This window comes from Cynocephalus volans, chromosome 6 (genome assembly GCF_027409185.1).
Source record: "Cynocephalus volans isolate mCynVol1 chromosome 6, mCynVol1.pri, whole genome shotgun sequence".
Lineage (NCBI taxonomy): Eukaryota > Metazoa > Chordata > Mammalia > Dermoptera > Cynocephalidae > Cynocephalus > Cynocephalus volans.
In genome coordinates this window covers 100,026,554-100,044,114 of record NC_084465.1, presented here as the reverse complement: position 1 = coordinate 100,044,114, position 17,561 = coordinate 100,026,554, and positions in this window count along the sequence as shown.

Sequence of the window (17,561 nt, the reverse complement as noted above, 5' to 3'; positions counted from 1 at the left end):
GGGTTCCTCCCCCAAAATAGGAGCTATTTTCAAAAAGCCTGTTGACAAACAGGCCCTGTTTTAGGATTGGGGCTCTTCGGATTGGACATCTGCCCACCGTGGGGTTTTAAGGCCTTTGTCCACATACCCCCCAATCCAACTCCCAGCTGGTATTTCAACTTTTGAAGGCTCCACCTTACATCATATAAACTCAGTAAAATGTTCCCATGTTACAGGTATAACTGGACTGTAAGGCTCTCAGAGTCAAGTTGCACCTGACTAGTTCACAACATTGCAATGTATTTAATATGCATTACTTTCAATGTTGCAATTTTCACATTTAGAAGCTATATTAGTCCATTTCTGTTGCTTATAACAAAATACATGGAACTGAGTGATTTATAAAGAAAAGGAAATTTATTGCTTACAGTTTCAGAGGCTAGGAAGTCCAAAGTACACATTTGGTGAAGGCTTTCTTTGGTGGTGACTTCAGTGACGACAGGGTTATCACATTGCGAAATGGCAGAGCAGAGAGTGCAGAGACTAACCTCCTCATTCACTCTCTTTTTAAAGCTCTCCAAACCACCCATGACCACCACTTTTAATCCATTCTCTACTGCATGGTCCTACAATCCAATCACCTCTTCAAGGCTCACCTTTCAATTACCATAACAGGATTTCCCACCCTCAACAGTTACAGTGGGGATTTAAGCCTCAGTGAGGTTGGCGGTGGGGGGGCATCCAATCTGCAGGAGAAGCCATTGAGTTTTTTCAGGTCTAAGCACTGTTACGGACCCTCAACACTGTGCCCACATCCTTAATGGCCTCTGCAAAGCTGGTCCCCACCTCCCCCACATCAGCCTCTGGCACACTGTCTACCCCCGCCCCACCTCTCTGCTCCCCTGATTCAAGTGTGCCCTAGATCCTTGGTTCCCAAACTCATCAACAGTTTAGTCATCTGGTGGGGGGGATCTTTTCAATGTTCCCAAAGTCCAGACCACACCCCAGACTAATGAAATCCCAACCTTGGGAGTGGAACACAGGCATCATGTGGTTTTGTTTTGTTTTTTGAAGCAGGGACGAGTTTGGGGACCACTGCTCAGGGTTAAGTCCAGTTTCCCAGCCTCGTCTGAGCATAAGATGCAGCCAGGCTGCTTTTGCAAACACAGCTTCCCAGCCCCTGCCTGGGTAACTTTGATTCATTAGGTCAGGGGTAGAACTCTGAAATGTACATTTTGAGCAAGTCACCCAGGTGAATCTTGTGCCAAGGCCAGTTTGGGAAGCACAGACCTTTGAGATGGACCAACTCCCCAGCCTCCCTCCTAACCCAGTTCCCAGGTGCATGAGAGCCTCAGCCCTCAGACTGTCTCTCTAACTTTCTGTTCCCAGCCTCACCCAGGTGGCTTCATGTCTGGCTGCCGATTCCTCCTGAGACCAAAGCCCCATACATCACAATCCTGTGTACATTCTACAGTGAAAAGGAAATGCCAAATACATTTAAAAACACACTCAAGATTGGCATTTGCCTTAACCTTGCCACAATCTGAGAAGAGGCTGCCCACATACTGTAGACAATCCCTAATGCTCTTCTGCATCTATTGTTCAGATAAATCATTGTTGGCAGTTCAGGAAGCCTCTCTCTCTAAGAGGGGTCCCATTGATTTCCTCATTTCTGGAGGGAAGGAAATGAGGATGTCCCACCTTTTACTGGCTTGAACAGTGCCCTCCAAAAATTCATGTTCAATGTGATCCTATTAGAAAATAGGGTCATTGCAAGTGTCATTAGTTAAGATGAAGTCATACTGGAGTAGGGTGGGCCTTAAATTCAGTAAGATTGGTATTCTCATGGGAAGAGGAGAGACACTGAGCCACAGAGGGGAGAAGGCCATTTGAAGATGGAGGCAGAGACTGGAGCAATGCAGCCACAAGCCAAGAAACACCAAGGATAGCCATCTTGACTATGCTCATCAAAAATATTTTATGAAGGGTTAGCTAGAATGTCTGACATTTTCACAAATGGACAGAAAGGCTAAAAGCAGATACATTTTTTGCACTGGGGGAATAAGGATTAAGATAGAGGGATAGGTTTGGTGAGAGATAGGAAGAGACCTTCGTTTTCCTGGTTAAAAAAAACCATAAATGTAAGTTCACTATGCAGAATTTAAAAATATGTTCCGATTGTGCAGTGCTTCAGAGTCTTTTTCAAACTTCTGTCACCCACGATCCAATTTGGTCTTCATAACAACTCCTTGAGGTGGGTAGGGCAGGCTTCTTGGAACACCTGTTTCCTAGTTTGCATAAACCAGAAAGAATAAAGTGACTTCTCAAAATGGCTAGTAAAGACAGATCTGGTCCTCAAACTCTGGTTTTCCAGGTTTCATGTCTGGTCTTTTTTCTAACAGTGTCATGGGGTGGAAAAATAGATCAATAATTCATAGAGGAGATGGAGTTTCAAGGCCTGATTAAAAGATGGTAGAGGGGGACTGGCCAGTTGCTCAATTGGTTAGAGCGAGATGTTATAATACCAAGGTCAAGGGTTTGGATCTCCGTACCCACCAGCTGCCAAAAAAGAAAAAAGAAAAAGCATGGTAAAGGGAGTCAGTTGACTAGGAGTGATTAGGAGTGGGAAGGAAATATATGACTCTACTTAGAGGAAAAAAGAAAAACTCAAGCATGGAAGTGATTAAGTGGATTAAAAGGACTTTAAGAGGTATGCTCAGTGCTACCTCTATGTTCCATCTCTTGAATTATTAGCTTCCATGATGACTTGGTTGGACGAATCTTCTCTTCCAGTGTTCCTTCTCTGTCAACTTCTCCTTTTCCAGGGCCTGTACAAATCTGGTAAATCATGCTCTGCAGGTTACTGCCTTCTCATATCTTCCAAATCCAGCCCTTTGTATCTCTATATAACCCATATAAATCTGGGGCTCGACATGTCCCAGTCTTTGCACAGAAGTGAATTCAAAGAAAGGTAGAATCTAACAGGAAAAATACAATCAAAAGCAATTCAGATAATTACCCAGTTGACCCATCATCATTCTTAGTATCTTAGTTCTTTATTATATATCCACTTAATCTCTCCAGACTCCTTGCTTTTCTTTTCACTTTGCCCATTGTTTGGATTGTACGACAAGAAGGAAAACCCAGTGGCTGACCTGGCAGGCAAGACTCTTTCCTCCTCAAAATGTCAAATAGTTCAGGTGGTCCAAAGACTGCAAAGTGTTTATAATGTAGCATCTTTTCTTCCATCCCGATCAGTCTCCTGAGCAATGAGAAAAGACACCGAGCTCTTTCATTCCTGCCATATAGCCTATGCCCTCAAAGCACATTGGCACCCCTGGCAACATCTGTTCATACAGCTTATCCTTTATCCCCCACTGTGACTGTTAAGAAACTTAGCCCCCACTGTGACTGTTAAGAGGGTGGGAAATCCTAGTATGGTCATAGAAAGGTGGAGCCTTGAAGAGGTGATTGGAATGTAGAACCAACCCTGCAGTAGTGAATACATTAAAAATGGTGGCCAGGGGTGTGGTTCTGAGGGCTTTAAAAGGAGAGAGTCTGTCTTTGCTCTCTCTCTGCTCTCTCTGCTTCCACCATCTTGCAATGTGAGACCCCTGGGTCACTGTCACTACCCCCAGATGGACTTTGGACTTCCCAGCCTCAGAAACTGTAAGCAATAAATTTCATTGTTCTTTATAAATCACCCAGGCTCAGGTATTTTGTTATAAGCAACAAAAATGGACTAATATACCAGGGTCGCTGAATTGAAGATCATAGAGTCCTTTACAAATGTTTAACACGGAGACAACTCCTTCAGGAGCACACAGAACTAGACTGAGTGGTGGGACAACTTGCTCCCTGCCTAGATCACAGCCCAGAGAGAGGTACCATCAGAGACCCTGGGCTGGCTTCCAAGGATGTTGTCTCTCATTCCTAGGTACATGGGACAAGAGTTAGAAGCTGTGCAACCTTGGGAGAGTTTCCTAATCTCTCTAGCCATCTGTTTCCCTAAAGTTGAAATAGAGATAATGATGTCGTTCTTATTTAACAGATTTGATATAAGGATTAAATGAGATATACATGAAAAGCAATGGCCACGGAGTAAATGCTCGATAAGTTTTTATATCTGTTATTATCAATGGATGAGTCTTCATGAGGATAGAGACTGGCTTGATTATGACTGTACCTCCAGAGCTTACAGTAGTGTCAGGACCCAGCAGTACTTTAATATCTGTTTATGCACCTCCCTTAGACTCAGGCATAAAAGCCCTTGGGAACAAAGATGACCATGTCATGCTTCTTTGGACTGTAAAGAGCTATGATGAAAGCATTAGCTTGAGAAGATTCCAGTGGCCATTCATTACCACTGTGAAAAGGCAGAAATCAGAGCTGTGTGTTTAACTCCCTGCCTCAAAACCTGTTGCCAGCTTTGTGCTTTCTCCATGAGCTTCCAAAGCCTTTAGAATAGGGCCTCTTTCTTCTTCCCCAAGAGGATAGCCTTTGCCCCAAACCTATCCTTGCTACCTGGCACCTCATCTCTGTACTCCAAGCCCATGCTGTGCTTGTCAGACTGCAAGGTGTAGAATGCAGCAGTTCAGAGTGCAAGCTGTGGAGTTAGATTCCCTGAACTGGATCCCAGCCAGCTACATCCTTCCCCAGCTGGGTGACCTTGGATGATGACATTCTCTGTGCCTGGGTCCCCTATCTGTAAAATGAAGATTGTCATATTCCCTGCATCATAGGGCCATTGGAAGGATTAACTGAGAAAATGCATGTAAGGTGCACAGAACTAACGCTCAAAAAAAAAATCCAACATTCTTATGAATGGAAGCTGAATTATTTTAGCACTTCTTTAGCTGGTCACTCCACTCCAAGCTGGCACTATCCAGTAGAATGTTCTGCAATGATGGACATCCTCTATTCTGCACTGTCCAGTATGGAAGCCACTAGCCACATGGGCTTTTAACTCCTTGAAATGGGACTGGTGAGACCAAGGAACTGAATTTTTTTAATTATTTCATTTTAATTAATTTCTGTTTAAATCTAAATACCACAAGTGGCTAGGGGCTGCCATATTGGACAGCACAGCTCTAGAAGAGTCACAAGCAGTTGTCAATGACCCTATCTTGCCTTGGGTTTATTTTCTTTCACCTGTCGTTGGGCTGTAGATTCTTTCCTGTTTTGTCACATTTTTAAATTTTCAGGCATAGGCTGGTTAGCTCAGTTGTTGAGAGTGCAGCCTTCTAACACCAAGGTCACAGGTTCAATTCCTGCTCTGTACCTGCCAGCCACCAAAATAAATAAATAAATAAATTTTCAGGCATAAATCATGCAAATACAAGGGTACTTCAAAAAGTTCATGGAAATAGAATTAAAAGATAATACGAATCTTTCCAGGAACTTTTTGAAGAACGCTTGTAAATTCTGCCCTCCCAAGAAAACAATGTTCATAACATTTACTATATACCAGGCAGGCACTGATGAAAGTGCTTTAGATATATTAATTTATAACAACTCTGAAGAAGGGTCTATGGTTATACTCATTTAACTGATTAGTAAACTGAGTCACAGAGCAGTGCTGTAACTTCTCAGTTTCACAGCTAGTGAGAGGCAGAACTCAGATCTGAACTCACTCTGGGTTCTGAGATTTGCAACTCTTCACCATTACATAATGTTACTACTGTGGCCAAAACATTTAGCCCTGGGTTTCATAGTGAATCTTGTATTTGCCTGGCTGCTAGAGAGGTCTGGATAGTCTTCCTTAATTCACTATTCAAAACCCAGGTTCTCCCTAATCTCTTGCTCTGGTCATTTTTCCCTGGCATGAGGCTTCTGGTAGCATTCACTTTTCCTGTCATTTTTCTTATTCATGTTTCTTGTCTCATTGCCGTTTATTTGCAGAACTTTATTTCCTTCTGCTCAATTCATAATCAGAGGCTTTTGGCTGAATTCCTAAGCAGTTGTGCAAAAAGAGGATCTGGTGCAGGGTCAGGCAATTGATGACACGCTGTTCATTTGGCAAGTGAATGTCAAATTGTTGCATCTCGCTCTGCCACTGGCAGCTCCTGCCATGGGGCAGGGCCATCAGCTAGCTCCCCAGGGAGCTGGAGGGAAAGCCACTGCGATCAGAGCAAACCAGTGGCCCCAGGTCAGCCCCCTGGGAACACTGCTCTAGCTCACCCGCAGTGCCTTTCATGGGTACATCTGCATTGCCAGGCAGGGCTGCAGGAGGGGAGCACGCCTCCCATCATCCATCACTGGGAAAATCCATCCCTTTCCTGAATCCCTTCCAGGTGGCCTATGTGGAGATTGATGCATTAACCTTTAATATGGCTAAAATATTTTTCTTCGGTGACACCAATGCTGCCAGAGTCCATCAAGATACACGAGAATTGACATGCCTTGGCAGATGATGCTTAAAAGATGGGATTCCCAGCAGTCTTTGCTCCCACTGTTTACAGCCCAGGAGCATCTCCATATTCCAGCAGAACTTCACTAATGGTCAGGGCATACAGGGAGAAGGTCCATTTGGAGCAGGCTCAGATTTTAAATGAGTGTCCCCGATCCTTTAACATGATCAATGACTGAGGTATTTCATCAAGTTCAGAAGTCCTAATTCTTAGAGAAAGGCAGGCATCCATGACAGTCAGACCCAGGAAAACCATACAAACCTAAGGGTGGGTTTAACCTCTCTCCAAAGAGTTACAGAGATTATTAAACAGTGAAATGGCCGAGAGATTGTCTGAGTGGCGTCCTCAATGCTGACAAGGGTCTGTAACAGGACCGCGTTAGGCTACTACCAGGGGGAGATTTGGAGAGCGGGTGGAGAGGGCAGATATTCAGTGTAAGCCAAGTCTCCTTGAAAATAGTTTCCAAACTTTGGAGAGTTATGAGCAAGGTGAGGCCAGCAACTTCTGCCTAAAACAATGTTAATAGCAAGATAACTCATTCTTATTTTGATCCAACCATGTCTTTATTATGCACCGCAAAGGCTCTAAGAATAACAATCTGACCTCTGAAATGGTTGGGGTGGAGAGGGGGAGAACACAGAATCTTGGCCAACTAGCTTCCTTCTGCTCAGTGACTCTTCTAGAACACAGAAAGGCAAGGAAACACTCAGAGCCAACTTTGACTTCAGAATTTCAAATCCATGCAGTCCATTCTTTCCACCCAATCACTCTCTAGAATGAGTAACTACCTCCTTTCCCTTAACCACACATACTTCCCACCAAAGCATAATTGTGATGGACTGACTAGTCACAGGCCTCCCTAAAACACATGTGCCTGGGACATGAATTCTTCCCCAGTCAAAATGCAACATCATAGTGAAACTTTTTCTCAAATTATTGGTCCTAAAGAGTTTGGTGGACTCTGTAAAAAACACAAGAGTCAGGATTTGCCTATAGGAAGTGCCAATCCTTGTTTTAAAGAAGCAACTTAAGAGAAATAGCCACAGTGATGCCACGCTACACTAAAGGAGAATAATGAACCTAATAAAACTAGTGATTTTCCAATTGCTATTGCTGCTGGAAACACTTATTATACTAATTAAAGGGTAGAATAGTAAATACCCACTCTTTTGCATCCAATTAAGTGCTCAGATTATTTCTCAGAAGTATTTGTTGAAAATAGCACTTTTGATTATCATGAGTCCCAAATAAACAGAGTCAAATGTGGTGTGGTGTGGGGTGTGTGTGTGTGTGTGTGTGCGCGCACGCGCGCACGCACGTGCACACGTGTGTACACATTTCTCTCTGGAGCGCATTTCCCAGAGCAGCATAGCTCCTAAAATTCTTATGAGATCAAATAAGAAAAATCACAGTTTCCTAAGACTACATGCAGCTTGTAATATCTTTGGAGAAAGCGTGTGTTGAGAACACAGGATAAGAAAACATTTTCAAGTTGCAATTTAATGTGCAAACACCGAGAATTCAACTGGATATTCAGAGCTGCCTAAGTTCCTTGTAAGTCAATATCAGCTTATTCTAAATAATAAAATAGCCAATGAAATTATGTTCTACAAAATGTTAGAAGTTTAATCCTTCCAGACAATTCCATATTTCAGGGCAAAGTCAATTTATATGTAAGTTAAACAAAGAACCGTCACTAAAAAGTGAGAATTATGCCTAATGCCAATCAGAAATGCAATAAATAAATATTAGAGGATTTGCAAGTTAAAGCAACCACAGAAATTCTATTATCAGAAAGGAAAAAGTGTTACCTATAGAGGTTACAAATAAGGTGCTAGAAACTGAAAGAGAAAGGATTTCTATAACAATTTCTGTAAGTTAATCAGGAGTGAAAATAGGATGAGTTTTTCACCCACTAAGGGAGATAAGATTCATGCATTTATTAAACATGTATTTTATCAACAGTGAACACCTCTTTGAAGCTAGGCCTGTTCTAGGTCCCAGGAAAAAAGTGCTCAACCAGATAGACATGGCCCCTGATCTCCTGGAGCTCACATTCTAGAGGAGAGAAATAGACAGAAAATAAGTATAAAAGTTAAGATCACCTCAGACTGGGGGAAGGGCTTTAGAGAAAATAAAACTGGATTGCATAATTGAAAACGACCACGGGGGGTCAGGCAGGACAATATCTCACCTACCTATGGATAGCAGAGCTTCTGAGGCCTTGCAAAGTATTTGATATTAAGACTTCTCTCTTAGGTCAAGTTCCTCAGAAGCAGAGCCTGAGGCAGGGATTTAGTGCATGTAATTCATTGTGGAGGAGCTCTCAGGAGATGGGAGAAATGAAAACAGGATAGAACCAGAGAAGGAGCTCAGTGGGATGTGGTCCTAGCTGGAGGTCAGCTCCAATCTGATTCCACAGGGAGCTCTGGAACATGAACTGCAGACCCAGCTTATCCCACCCTGAGACAAGGGAGCTGGTCTTTGGACATCTGGTCATTGGCCATGGGCTGCTGGGGGTGGTGGAGCAGTGTGGAGCACACCTCACTCCAAGTGAGGCAGGATTTGGCCATTTGGCTGGGGTTGTTCTCCAGAGCAAGGAATCATTAGCAGCCATCGTTGCAGAGGTGTTGTGGCACACTGGCCCAGGAAGGGGGTCTGGGTGTGGCCTAACTTTCAAATTGCTTTCCTGCTTCTCTCTTTCAAATGATGTGGGAAGTTTTGGCATCACCCTCACCTATACTTGGCTTTTCATTTGTTGACCAAATAGCCACAATCCAGGTGCCATTATTCCACTGTTCTTCCAGTCACCTATTCCCCATACCAAATTGATATACTTCCATCACCACCAGCCCTTGGTTCTTCTAAATCCAATGAACTTTAGAGTGTTTTTCAGAATATCCAAATCCTAGGGGATACAGAAAATGTCACACACAGCTCTCATGATGATGTGGCTGAGATGAAAATATTTACTTCCCATATCATCAGGTCATTCATTCATTGAACCGAAGTCTATTGAGTGCCTACTATGTGCCGGGTCCTGGTTGAGGAGCTGCTTTACAACAATGTAACCTATTTAATAAAGATGTGTCCATCTCATTGTTTACTCATTGGTGAGAATATGTAAATGTAGTTACTTTTTCTAACAACTTTGCCAAGCTTTGCCAAAAATCATCCCACTGCTACCTTTCTGCTGAAGATGAGATTACTTAAGAATATGTTCATGACTTTGCAATTATTTTTGTTGTTAATACAGCCTCATTTCCAGTCTGAGGAATCAGTCCTACTCATTGTAAAACCTTAATCTCAACATTTGATTCAAAGCCTCCTTCCTTCACCTCCCCAAGATGTGCTTTATCGTTGCCACAGACACTTTGGCAGCCCCAGCAGCCTGGAGTAGAAGGTATGTGGTCTATGGCCTACTGTTTTGTGCACACCCACCCCCTCGTCCATGGTTTACCCCACTGGGGGAGAAGGAGAGAGAAGAGATTTCATCTCCTCCCATGGCAGTCTGTGGGGAGGCAGTGGCTCTTTTCTTGCCGGATATAATCTGCTGCCATATCTTGCTGTCCATGGCCTGACATGGAGGTGTGAAGGTCACGAGGCCCCACCAGCAAAGATCTTGGTCTCGAGCAGCAACCCATGCCCTGCTGATCCTCTGCAAGACCCAGCCACCAGAAAACCACCCCAGTGGTTCTCATTTGCCCCTATCAAAAAATATGCAAGCTTGTTCACACAAAAACTTATATACAAATGCTCACAGCAGTCTTGTTCATAACACTCCAAAAGGTGGAAACAACCCAAATGTTCGTCAACAGATGGATGGATAAACAACAAACATGGTCTATCTATAGGATGAAATGTTACACAGCACCCCCCCCCCAAAAAAAAGGAATGAAGTTCTGAGACAGGCTACAACATGGATAAACTTTGAATACATTATGCTAAGTGGTAGAAGCTAGACACAAAAAGCCACACATTTTACAATTCCATTTATATAAAATGTCCAGAATAGGCAAATTCATAGAGACAGAAAGCAGATTGATGTTTGCCAGGAGATGGGAGTTATTGGGGGAAATGAGGAATGACTGCTGATGGGTATAGGGCATCATTCTGGGTTAATAAAATATGTTCTAAAATTGATTTGGGGAGCTGGCCGGTTAGCTCAATGGGTTACAGTGTGATGGTGATAACACCAAGGTCAAGGGTTCAAATCCCAGTACTGGCCAGCCGCTAAAGAAATAAATAATAAAATAAAATTGTGGTGATGGTTTCACAACTCTGTGAAGATACTAAATAACATTGAATTGTATACTTTAAGTGTGTGAATTTCGTGGTATATGTATTATATCTCAACAAAGCTGTTATTAAAAAATAAACAAGACTAAAGAAGAAGAAAACACTAAAATCAATGCTAATCGTGAAACATAAATGGTCTGGTTTTTGTTAACACCAGCCAATTATTCATGGCAGAAACAAAATTTATCTTTTTCTTTTTCTGGGGAGTAGAGGGGATGGCTCGCCGGTACAAGGATCTGAACCCTTGATCTTGGTGTCATAACACCAGGCTCTAACTAACTGAGCTAACCGGCCAGCCCGCAGAAGCAAAGTTTCATGGTGTTATAAATATCACATGACAGAAAATTGCCCCAGGTATAGCTTGAAGAAGGTTTGCTGTGAACAGCAGCCAAATATAATCGTTACATTTGCAACCTGTTTACTCTTAGTTTGTTACAACTCCAGCATATAACAGGTATGAGAAAACTCACAGGATGATCGTTCAATGTTGATGGAAATACTCACAGGAAAATGCAACAATTTATCATCTAACATTTTTTATCCCTCAAGTGGCCCAGACAATACCGAGGACTTGTCAAGGAGAAATTCCATAATCACCTGGCCTGTCTGTAAACCTGGTTCACAATGTTTTTAACCGAAGAGTTTGAGGATGATGTGAGGGCAATTAATAGGACAAGCACATACCCAACCAGTTTGAAGGAATAGGATGCTGTGATCGGTCTAATCTTCTGCTCAATTGATCATTAGGCAGAAAATTCTTTGGGTCTCAAAGCCTCTCACTGAACACACGCCCAGATTCCCACCCGCCTGCCTGCCTTGAAGTCCAGCATAAAGTGGACCTCATCTCTCCTCAGGGACCGAGGAGATTGCAAAGCACAGGATGCCATCGTTAGGGTGTTTGTCTTGGCTGCCCCATGGCTTCAAAGACAGCTGGACTGGTGTCTTTAGCCAGGGTGGAGGAGCCTGAGCTGAGCAGACAGGTGCTTTCTGTATCCACCAGGCCAAATATCAGTCCAACTTTTCAGTGTACAGAGAGCATCACATTTCTAGAATATCTCTTGGTCTAAGAACACATAAACAGTGTTATGACTGACGTTGTTTCTTCATTTGAAAAGGGGGACAGACGAGAAAGCTACTTGAAATTTATTAAACAACTTCCTAGAGTCCTGACCCCCTCCTTTCCCACAACCTCCCCCATATAAATATATATACGTGTGTGTGTATATATAGACAAGGGTACTTCCAAAAGTTCATGGAAATTAGTATTTCAATTCTATTTTTCCACAAAATTTTTGAAGTACCCTCATGTATCTATATATATAATTTTGTACCATTAAAAAAAAACTTGGCTCTGGAATCAGACTACCTGGGTTTAATAACCTGCTCCAGCACTTACTACTGATGACTCAGGGCAGGTTCCTTAATCTCTGCACCTCAGTTTCTTCATCTGTAAAATGGGAATGATAATAATAGTGCCCTCACTGGGCTGGTGTGAGGATAAAAGAAGTTAATATATACTTATAAAGCATTCAGAACAATGCATGTACATAGTAAGCACTTATGTTTGAGCTTATTTCTATTTTCAGTATTATTATTACTATCTTCTTGCTGTTTCTAATAGATATGTTTTCTTTATTCTCTTTCTTACAGACTTAATTCCTTGGTATTCTCTCTGTCCCTGCAGAGAGCAGTGTCCTTGTAGTTTAAGTTTCAAAGATTTCATGGATCCGACAAATATGAGATTAACTAAGGGACAGTTTTCTTTCAGGGGATTAAAATCTAAAATGGCTTTTTTATTATCACTACTTCTCAGCGAATTATAATATATTTCAACAAAGGAGATCACGCTTTGATAATGTCCACATGGACATGAGGACCATATTCAGAGCTTTTGGGCCAGATTTGAAAAAGAATCACCTGTCTAAGCCTTTTGACAGCATTCACATCTACCCACTAGTGTGTAAGCTCCTGGGGGTTACCCCCAAACCCCACAACATCTCCCTAGGAGTCACCCAGGAAATGCTGATGGATTCTTCCAACTAGCGGCCAGGTAAGATACAAAAGAAACCGCCAAGAAATTCTCAGCATAGTCTGTTATGTCCTGAGATAAAAAAGAATCAAAAAGAGGTCTTGGCGGGGGGGTGGAATATTCAAGCAGAACAATCCTGTTTCCCAGCAGCTTGGGAGCCCTCAGAGCAGGATAACAGCTCTCCACAGATAAAGAGGAAGTGGTGAATCTCCCGACTGGCTGGTAACCTTCTGGCACCTTCCGGTCAGAAGGAAGGCGTTCCATAAAGAAAGTCAGGCCGTGATCCTTCCGATCCTCAGGAAATCTTGTACAGTCTGGCCCCAAGATGCCCCTTCTAGATATTTACAGAAACTCAGCAATGCAGAAAGCTGCTCCCAGAGGAGGAATAAAGCTTTACAATTCCACTCGCTGCTGAAAAAAAGAGAGGCGAAGGTCTGAAATGAGATTGCTAATTCTTAGGACTCCAAAACCCCAAATCTAGGCAAAAGGAAAAGTGGTCAGTGAGTTAGAGTGCAGTGTAGCTAACACCAAGGTCAAGGGGTTTGGATCCCCATACTGGCCAGCTGCCAAAAAAAAAGAAGAAGAAGAATAGAGTCATCTCTGGGAATTCGGTGTCACTCTTCTTTCGTAGGTTGTTTATAAACAGGGCCATCTTTTCTTCTGCCAGGAGAAACTTAGATACTGTCCAATGATTCATTGAGTTCTTACAGTAATTACCCTCAAAAAGGAGTAATGTCCATCCTTTCCCTTCTTCTAAGCCACTGTCCACAATCTTCTCGCGAATTTATAGGAAGCAGCCCACTGGGCAGAAAACGAATGACTGAGTCACCAATTTATGGAGGATTTTTTCTTTTTAAGTTTTAGAGTTTTGCTACAACTATTTTGCCCCTGCCCCTGTGCTATATCCCATTGGGAGCCTGGGGTAAGGTGTGTGTCAGCTACTGGTAAGCAGGACATCCCACAAACTGATTTTCAGCAAACTGGCTTTTAGCAAATCGGCCATTTGGCAAAGTGGTCATTAGGCAAATGGGTCATTTGGCGAAGAGGTCATTTAGTAAATCGGCTTTCAACGACTTGCCCCATGAGATTTCTCTACAGTGAGCACTTTCTTGGGTTAAACGTACATTTCATTTCCATAATTAATATTCACGAGTGGCTGAATGAGAAACTTCCCAGGGAACCAAGAGCAGCTAGGACAGGCCCTTAATAATCAGATGATTAAAAACCCTCTGGTTTTTAAACAGGAGAGGAGATACAGAGAGCATCTGCTTCCCAAAACACAGCAATCAGGTTCAGTGTCGTCAACGGAGTTCTCGTGGTTCTGTTTGTTGCTAGTGTGACATACACAGCCATTCATCGGAAAAAGAAGCGAGTTGTCTTTGGTTTCCTGCAGTGGATCACCATGCATTGTAATAACCCATTTTAGTCTCTCCCTGCATGCCACGGGGGTCCAGCAACCAGGGCCAGCTTCGTGGGCTTGACACCTGGGCAGCCCCACAGGGCCCAGAAGAGCCCCCAACTTGGTTTAATAATCTGCAGTCACCATCTTGAAGTTCTTGTTTTTTTAACAAGGACCCCACATCTTTACTTTGAACGGGGGCCCTAAAATAATGCGGCCAGTTGTATTAGTTTCCTAGGGTAGGGCTGCAGTAACAAAGTACCACAATCTAGGTGGCTTAAAATAATGGAAATGTATTGTCTCACAGACCCGGAGGGTAGAAGTCCAAAATCAAGGTGTCAGCCGGGCCATGCTCCCTCTGAAGGCTCTCGGGGAGGATCCTGCCTTGTGTCTTCTAGCTTCTGGTAATTACCAGCAATCTTCAGTGTTCCTTGCCTTATACATGTGTCACTCCATCTCTGCCTCAGTCGTCACACAGCCATCTTCTCCCTGTGTCTCTGTCTTTACATGCATTCTCTTTTATAAGGACAACAGTCACCGGATTTACCCCTCACCCTAATCCAGTATGACTCATCTTAACTTGGTTACATCTACAAAGACCCTATTTCCAAATAAGATTACATTCCTAGATACCGGGGATCAGGACTTCCAAATTACCTTTTAGGGGATACAGTTTAACACCTAACACTTGTCCTGCCACCTTCCAAAGCATTATCTCTCCCTGGTGCACCTCTTTCTACTTCTCAACAGTTATATTAGACTGACTCTCTCATATTCCTTATTATGCCAGACCCTGACCATTCTTCCTCTGTAACATAGCTTCTGTCTGGATAGCTCGGGGCTTCCTGTACACTGTAAATGGCCTATGGAAAGTTGGAACTTTACTTAACCTTAAACTCCATTACAAAGTTCACGTTAACGTAATTTATATTTGAACTATAAAATTTTTTCTATAAGTTGAAACATGACCTATAAAGGTCTCTCTATCCTGCAGCAACATTGTAGAAAGAAATCAATGGATTCTTTTCTACAGAAACCATTAGCCATAGGAGAGATAAAAGAAAAACTTCAATGTACTGATTGAACTACCATACCCACAGGACAATTTCTAAAAGGCAAACCATTTCATACAGTTAAAATGCATTCAGTTTTACTGTTTGTTTGGGTTTTTTTAAGCCTCAAATCCATGAGTTGAATCTTTAATAAGAGTTCCTGCACATACACATCCCCTCTTGCAACGGGCAGGATGTACCAGATAAGTCCGAATGCTTACCCACATATCAACACCACCCGAAATTTTTACTTTTTAAGCAGCAGTTCTAATCTTCACTGACACCTGAACATACCACACTTGTGAGGTCCATGAAACATTAAGAAATCATTTCAGTGCCTTGATCTTTCCAGATTCAGATCTAAGATGTATGACCTTTGTCTCTCCCAAAAACCCACACATCAAAATAAAAGTTTCTTCTCTCTCTGCGGGTCACTTCTGTGGCCCATATAGGGTCCTTCCTTAATCTGCTTCTCGTCTCTGGCATCAGGAAAGTCTGGCCCAGTCTAGATTTATTAATATCTTAGTATAACAGCATGCAGTGTTACTTGCTATGGCATTGACGGTACATTTTTGCTCCTCAGGGGGAAGGTAATTAATAGCTATTATGTGTGTTAATGGAAAAAGCCCAGGATTTATGAGTGTAAGTAACCTGTTCTCATTGCTTTTCTTTGTCTACTGCAGGCAGAGAACCGATCAACACAGTGAAAGGAAACCAGTGCGCCTGACCCAGATCTGAAGCCAGACTTCCTTAACCACCAAGACCCACCCCTGGTTAAGACACGTTGTGGCATCTCAGGTGACTCTGTCTCAGGATACTGTGACTAAGAGGATTCGTGCAACATCTCAGATCCAGAAACCATTCCTTCTGTGTAAACACTCAATAGCCACAGTCCACCCTCTTTATTTAAATCAACAGCGTTCAGAGAATAAAAAACTGAAACTTTTTTTTTCTTTTCTATCATTTCTTGTGCTCACTTTGTTCCATGGAGGAACAACAGATATGAGAGAATAATTGCGTCAAATTAGAATTAATTCCCCTCTCGTTCTCACAGCTGATAAGGGCTCAGTGTTTCTCATCTCAAAGAAGTAATAAGATTCAATCAGTCCCCTCATCTACCTTCTGCAAGTATATTTAACAAATTATCTCTCGGGACTCTTCCAAAAGGAGTTTTATGAGAGATGTGCAAAGGTAAACGTTTAGACTTTGAACACGGTTCAGCACTAGTTAGTTACTAACTGCCCTGCCTGTCAACTCAAGACACAATAACTTTGAACTAATTACTTTTTTTCTTTTCCAACCTCCACGTCCCCACCTCTGCCCCACCACCACCCCTATCCCCAGGACCTAACCCCTCCTTTTCCTTCGAATTCCTTTCCCAGCAAGATGAAAACTCCTACTGTGAGACCTCAGAGTTAGGTGTGCTGGCCTGCACGGCAGATACTGCCCTTGTACTTTTATATTTATTCGTGTGATAATTACTTCAATGTCTACTTCCCCTGGAGGGCAGGGACCCCACCTGGTTTTTCTCTGTCACATCCCTAATGCCTAACAGTGCCAAGCACATAGTAGGTGCTTAATAAACATTTTGGTGACCAGACCAAAAGGCTGGGGGGGGGGCGTGCTTCCTTCCGCGCGGTCCCAGAAGGGAGGCACTCATGGGAAGGGGCTAGGACAGCGCCCACACGTATGGAGCCCGCCAGAAAGACCCTTCTGAAGGTGCAGGAACAGCGAGAATGGATAGCTGGCGGGTGACCTGACACACCGCCCCCGGGGAACCCTGTTGCCCCGCCCGGCCCGACTATGGCCCCGCTCCCAGGCCACAAGCCCCATCCCGGGCCCGCATCGAACCCTCCCAAGTAACACCTCTAGAACCCGAGCGACACCTCGACCCCTTCCTCAACCCCTAAACCCAGACCCCAAACACCGCCACGGCCTTTCCCCAAGAGCCACCTCCCATGACCTGAGAACTACTTGGTCCCGCCCCAAGCCCCGCCTCCTGAGCACCGCGCCTCTCCTTGATCCCGTTCCAAGACCCGCCTCCGGGGACGCTCGCCCTACGTCGGCTCCTCCCTAAACTCCAAGCCCTGCCTTCTGGGCTCTTCGTCCTGCCTCCAAGCAGCTCCAGGCCCCGCCTCCAGGAACAGAGCAGCGCCTGGCCACGCCCTAAGCCCCGCCTTTCGGGCTCTGCGCCCCGCCTCGACTCCGCTCCAAGCCCCACCTTCCGTGCCGAGCATCGCCTAACCCCACCCTAATCCCCGCCTCCACGACCCCGTCCTGGCCCCGCCCCAAGCCCCGCCTCCCGAGCCTCGCGCGCCGCCCGGAGCCTCGCGTGCCTCCTCTAGGGTCAGGTCCACTTCCGCCCGGTTTCCAGGCAACTCCGGGTCCCCGCC